The following is a 6370-nucleotide window of genomic DNA, read 5'->3' on the forward strand; positions in this document are numbered from 1 at the left end:
TAACCCCACTGCACTCTAGCCTGGGCAAAAGAGTGAAACTCCATCCCTTAAAAAGAAAAAAAAATAGTGGGAAAAAGATATTCAGTAAGCGTTATGAAATAGTCAGCTGTCCATTTGGGAAGAGCAAAGTCCTACCTCACAAAGGGCACAAAAACAAATTCCATTAACAAGATTAATACATTAATGGTAGATTAAAGATTTAAACATTAAGACAAACAGATGAAAGTAACAGAAAAAAATAAGACAATATTTACATTTGGGGATGGGGATAGAAAAAGAGGCCGTGCCTAGCATGACACTACAGTCCGACAAAAATGTCTACAAAAAAATAGACACCAAAAAGAAAAAGAAAAATCAAATTACAAAACTCAGAGGAGAGATCTGAAATATATATGACAGTCAAAGAAACATTGTTAATTTTAAAAGCAGGCCAAGCACTGTGGCTCACACCTGTAATTCCAGCACTTGGAAGGCCAAGGTGGGCAGATCACCTGAGGTCAGGAGTTTGAGACCAGCCTGGCCAACATGGTGAAATCCCATCTCTACTAAAAAGACAAAAATTAGCCAGGCACGGGGCACACACCTGTAATCCCAGCTTCTTGGGAAGCCGAGGCAGGAGAATGACTTGAACCTGGGTGGTTGATGTTGCAGTGAGCCGAGACCGTGCCACTGCACATCATCCTGGGCAAAAAGAGGAAAACTCCATCTCAAAAAAAAAAAAAAAAGGAAAGAAAGAACAGGTTGGGCACGGTGACTCATGCCTATAATCCCAGCACTTTGGGAGGCCAAGGCAGGTGAATCACTTCACTACAGGAGTTCAAAACCAGCCAGGGCCACACGGTGAAACCTAGTCTCTACAAAAACTACTAAAATTAGCCAGGCATGGTCACATGCGCCTTTAGTCCCAGCTGCTCAGGAGACTGAGGTAGGAGGATCACTTGATTCTGAGAACTTGAGGCTGCAGTGAGCCAAGATTGTGCCACTGTACTCCAGCCTAGGTGACCAATGAAACCCTGCCTAAAAGTCAAAAGAATAAAGTTAGCAGGGCATGGTGGCATATCTATACACCCAGATACTCAGGAGGCAAAGGGAGGAAGATCACTTGAGATCAACAGTTGAAGGCTGCAGTAAGCTATGATCCCGCCACTGCACTCTAGCATGGAAAACAGAATAAAATCCTATCTCAAAAAAAAAAAAGTTTTTTTCAGAAAAATGTATACGAAATGCACAAAAATGAAAAGACAAATGTAAGTAAGATTATTACAGTGGTTCTTTTATGGGTTGGTAAAACTAGAATTTAGTATTGTTTGATTTTTTTTTTTTTTTTTTTTTTGAGACAGGGTCTCACTCTATTGCCTAGGCTGGAATGCAGTGGTGCTATCATTACTCACTGCAGCCTTGACTTCTCAGACTCAAGTAATTCTCCCAATTCAGCCTCCCAAGTGGCTGGGACCACAGGTTGTGCACCACCACATCCAGCTAATTTTTGTATTTTTGTAGAGATGGGATTTCACCATGTTTCCCAGGCTGGTCTTGAACTCCTGGGCTCAGGTGATTCTCCCACCTGGGCCTCCCAAAGTGCTGGGATTACCAGTGTCAGCCACCACACCTAGCCTGAATGTTTACAGTGATCACATACTTAAAGAAAAAAAATTATAAGAATTTTCCATTTTGAAGAACAACAAGTAAAAGAACAACTCTCTATGAGAGAACTTCAATACCTAATAAGACACATCTTGAATTAGTGAGTGCTTGAAAGTCTCCAACTAATAAAACACTTAAAAACTCTCTAGCGGCCTAAGAAGTCAAATGACTAAAAAAATCAGTGGCTCTTCCTACTGGAAAGTTAACCTCTAAAAACCAATGATAATCCAGACACAGTGGCTCATGCAAGTAATCCCAGCACTCTGGGAGGCTGAGGCGTTCACTTAAGGTCAGGAGTTCAAGACCAGCCTGGCCAACATGGTGAAACCCGGTCTCTACTAAAAACACAAAATTAGCCAGGTGTGGTGGCCCACACTTGTAATCCCAGCTACTCAGGAGACTGAGGCAGGAGAATCGCTTTAACCCGGGAGGCAGAGGTTGCAGTGAGCCAAGATTGCACTACTGCACTCCAGCCTAGGCAACTAAGACTCTGTCTCAGAAATAAAGCTACAACATAAAAAGCAATGATAGTAGTATTCACCAGTCAATGAAAGTAGTGATGAGTCTAAAAGCATGTTGTGAAAGAAATTAACGACAGTGAAATGTCCCATTTTGCCTTCCCAGGATCCTAGCTTCTCACCTGCAAGATTGTATCAAACTATCAAGGGAAAGGTGGAATGTCTGTGATATTTTATATTACCTGCCATGGTTTTCATTCTCAATTATTCTCTTTGGCACAAAAACGGAGAACAAACAAAACGGAAGAGGAGGAAGGAGAGATGGAGGAAGAAGAGGGTGAGACAAAAGCTTCTCATTCTCAAAACTTTCAAAATAGATTTTGGGAACTGTCTGAAAACAGAGCATATGGGGCAAAAAAGGGTTTCAGACAATCAATGTTCATAGTATAAATTGGAAGAATACCTAGGGTGGTCAGAGGTTCCCTACCTAGACTTGCTGGAATGTCCACCCGACAGGTCAGAGAAGGACAGAATTGACTTTCCAAGAAGCACTCCAACTAGCTAAAGTCCTCTCTAGGAGGTGAGGGGTGATGGAGTGTGGTGATGAGAAGACTCCCAGTAAATTGGAGATTTGAGGGCTTGCTTCCCAAATAGGTAAGGTCTAAAAGCTGCTCCCCACATCAGTGACACAGCATGACAGGAGAAAGCGACAGGAGAGCATGGTGTGATGCAACCTCTGGAGCCTCCCGCAGCCTTGGAATGGCATGTGGGAGCAGTGAGAATTTTTCTTCACCCCCAAGAGGACCAGAAAAGTGGCTGAGAGAACTGGAGCACCTAATAGGGTCTTGGGGCTCCAAGTGGAGTGTGTGACTGATGATCAGAGACAGACAGAAAACAAACAGCAGCTGCAGATGCCACCTTAGAGAGACAAAGGTCACGAATTGGAAGATCTTTCCCTCCACCAAGTTTCCCACACTCAGAGATGCCACCCTATGGAGAAAGAAGGAAAGGGAGAAATCCTGAGTTAACTGAAGGAACCTGGCATTGACTAGAGTAAGCCTTGGCTATGAGGGAGAATACAGCATACAGGAAACATTCAGGAAGGAAAGCACAAGGGACAGTGTGCAACTGGAGGGGAGGATTAAAGGCTTAGAATGACTGCTATGCTGAAAGCTCACCAGGGAGAAGGGGCTCAAAAAAGATAGATTTCTGTTATGAATTAAGTTTTGCATTGATGTAGGCCTGAATATATGGTCTATGCAATGTGCACCCAACACACCTGCTTCACAGGATGACTTTAAAATATGACAAGGGGAGAGCAAGATGGGGAGGTCCCAAGGACACCTCTCCAATTATCAAATGCTTGGTGTCATTACTACAACTTACAATCTTTTTGCCCAGTCACTTTCAGCTCCACTGTTTGCTAAATGCCCTACATTGTGATGAGGTTTATTTGGCTTGTTTTTACCGTAACCAAGACTATACAAAAGCATTACCCTAGAGTTAACAAATTTCCCCTTCCCAGGTATAAGTAATGTGACCAGTGCTTTTAAACAGTCACCCTGCCTGTAACACAGACACACTTATCAAGCTGATAAGATACACTGATTCAAGATTTCCCATATATAGGATACATGATTCAACAAGGCATTTTTCTCAGGAGCTATAGTACCATCCAGTTTTGCTCCTTCCTTTTCAAATCCAATTTGATTACACTGTGTTAAAGGAAATAGAGTCGACTACCTGCCTTCACTCCCAGACAGGCACCCAGAAGGATATTGATTGTCTTTAAGGTTACACCATTGCGTTGAGGTGCAGTGACTCACACCTGAAATCCCAGCACTTTGGAAGACAAAGGATGGTGTATCACTTGAGGTCAGGAGTTCAAGACCAGTCTGGCCAACATGGACAAACCCCATCTCTATTAAAAATACAAAAATTAGGCATGGTGGCACACACCTATGGTCCCAGCTACTCAGAGGCTGAGGTAGGAAGATCACTTGACTCCAGGAGGTGAAGGCTGCAGTGAGCTGGGATCATGCCACTGCACTCCAGTCTGGGCAACAGAGTGAGACTCTGTCTTAAAATAAGAAAAAAAAAAAGGTTACAGCACTGGTAGCAAGAAAGTAATATGTGTACTTATCACAAACGATTGCAATTGCATAACTACTGTCTGCTATTTTTGCACAATTACTTCATTTAAACTTGACAGTTACCCTCATTTTATAAATTAGAAAACTGACTCTCAGAAAGATTAAGTTACATAAACGCTGTTGTCGGCAAAGCCTGAGTCCTATCACCTCACTCTCCTCCCCGACAGCATGAGCTTCACCACTGGCTCCACCTTCTCCACCAACTACCGGTCCCTGGGCTCCATCCAGGAGCCCAGCTACGGCGCCCAGCTGGTCAGCAATGTAACCAGTGTCTATATAGGTGCCAGGGGCTCTGGTTCCCAGATCTCCGTGTCCCACTCCACCAGCTTCTGAGGCGGAATGGGGTCCAGGGTCCTAGCCACAAGGATAGCCAGGGGTCTGACAGGAATGGGAGGCATCCAGAACAAGGAGATCATGCGAATCCTGAATGACCACCTGGCCTCCTATCTGGACAGAGTAAGGAGTCTGGAGACCAAGAACCAGAAGCTGGAGAGCAAAATCCGGGAGCACCTGGAGAAGAAAGGACCCTAGGTCAGAGACTGGAGCCATTACTTCAAGACCATCAGCGATCTGAGGACTCAGATCTTCGCAAATACTGTGGACAATGCCTGCATCATTCTGCAGATCGACAATGCCCGTCTTGCTGCTGATGACTTTAGAGTCAAGGATGAGACAGAGCTGGCCATGTGCTGGTTGGTAGAAAGTGACATCCATGGGCTCTGCAAGGTCACTGATGACACCAATGTCACTCAGCTGCAGCTGGAGACAGAGATCGAGGCTCTCAAGGAGGAGCTGCTCACCAGGAAAAGGAAGTAAAAGGCCTACAAGCCCAGATTGCCAGCTCTGGGTTGACTGTGGAGGTAGATGCCCCCAAATCTCAGAACCTTGCCAAGATCATGGCAGACATCCAAGCCCAATATGACTAACTTGCTCGGAAGAACCAAGAGGAACTGGACAAGTACTGGTCTCAGCAGATTGAGGAGAACACCACAGTGCTCACCACACAGTCCGCCAAGCTTGGAGCTGCTGATATGAGTCCAGTCCTTGGAGAGTGACCTGGACTCCATGAGTAATCTGAAGGCCAACTTGGAGAAAAGTCTGAGGGAGGTGGAGGCCTACTACACCTGCAGATGGAGCAGCTCAATGGGATCCTGCTGCACCTGGAGTCAGAGCTGGCACAGAGGGACAGCGCCAGGCCCAGGAGTATGAGGCCCTGCTGAACATCAAAGTCAAGCTGGAGGCTGAGATCACCACCTACCACCACCTGCTGGAAGATAGTGAGGACTTCGATCTTGGTGATGCCCTGGGTAGTGCAACTCCATGCAAACCATGCAAAAGACCACCACCCGCCAGATAGTGGATGCCAAAGTGGTGTCTGAGACCAATGACACCAAAGCGTTAATGTCTAAGACATTAAGCCAGCAGAAGCAGGGGATCTTTTGGGGAGCAGGAGGCCAATAAAAAGCTCAGAGGTCAAAAAAAAAGTTATATAAATGCATAGAGTACACGGCAATGCCCATATTTTAATCTAAGTTTGTCTAACGTCAAAGGCAAACTCTTTCCACTCTACCATAATACCTTGGTGATAAAAATATGTAAGAACACACTTTTAAAAAATTCTTGTCAAGGCGCTCAAGGTCTAAGACAACAAAAGTCATGCTACCACTCCTTCACTGTGCCCTCCTACCCACCCCCCATACACCTTTTCTCTGCTGTACTGATGCCACACTCATCCCCCAAACCCACCTGCCTTTTTTCAAGCCTTTACAGAAGCTATTCCCTCTGCCTGTCTTTCTTTCCTCCTCCCCACTTAGAGAATGCCAACCCATCCTCTAAGTCAGCGACTTTGAAAGCTTTGCTAGCTCTCCAACCCAGCTTCTGCAACTTTGTTCATCTTTACCTGACAGCACACACGTATCACTTGAGACTGTTTGTCTGCATGTGCCTTGGTAACCACTACTAGAATATGAACTCCTCAACGTCAGGGTCAGGGCCAACCTATTTGCATACACAGGAATCTAAGGCATTTACCGCACAGCCGGCGTTCAATAAATGCTTGGATTAATGACTGTATTTTACTTAAAATCAAGGTCTACATTTCACATGCTCTGGATT

At 45.0% G+C, this 6370-nt stretch overlaps 1 pseudogene; it reads left to right on the forward strand.

Annotated features, from left to right (window-relative positions):
• Positions 1-4423: 4423 nt before the first annotated feature.
• Positions 4424-5716, forward strand: LOC101040098 (keratin, type I cytoskeletal 18 pseudogene; annotated as a pseudogene).
• The last annotated feature ends 654 nt before the right edge of the window (positions 5717-6370 follow it).

This window comes from Saimiri boliviensis, chromosome 3 (genome assembly GCF_048565385.1).
Source record: "Saimiri boliviensis isolate mSaiBol1 chromosome 3, mSaiBol1.pri, whole genome shotgun sequence".
In the NCBI taxonomy this organism is placed as follows: domain Eukaryota; kingdom Metazoa; phylum Chordata; class Mammalia; order Primates; family Cebidae; genus Saimiri; species Saimiri boliviensis.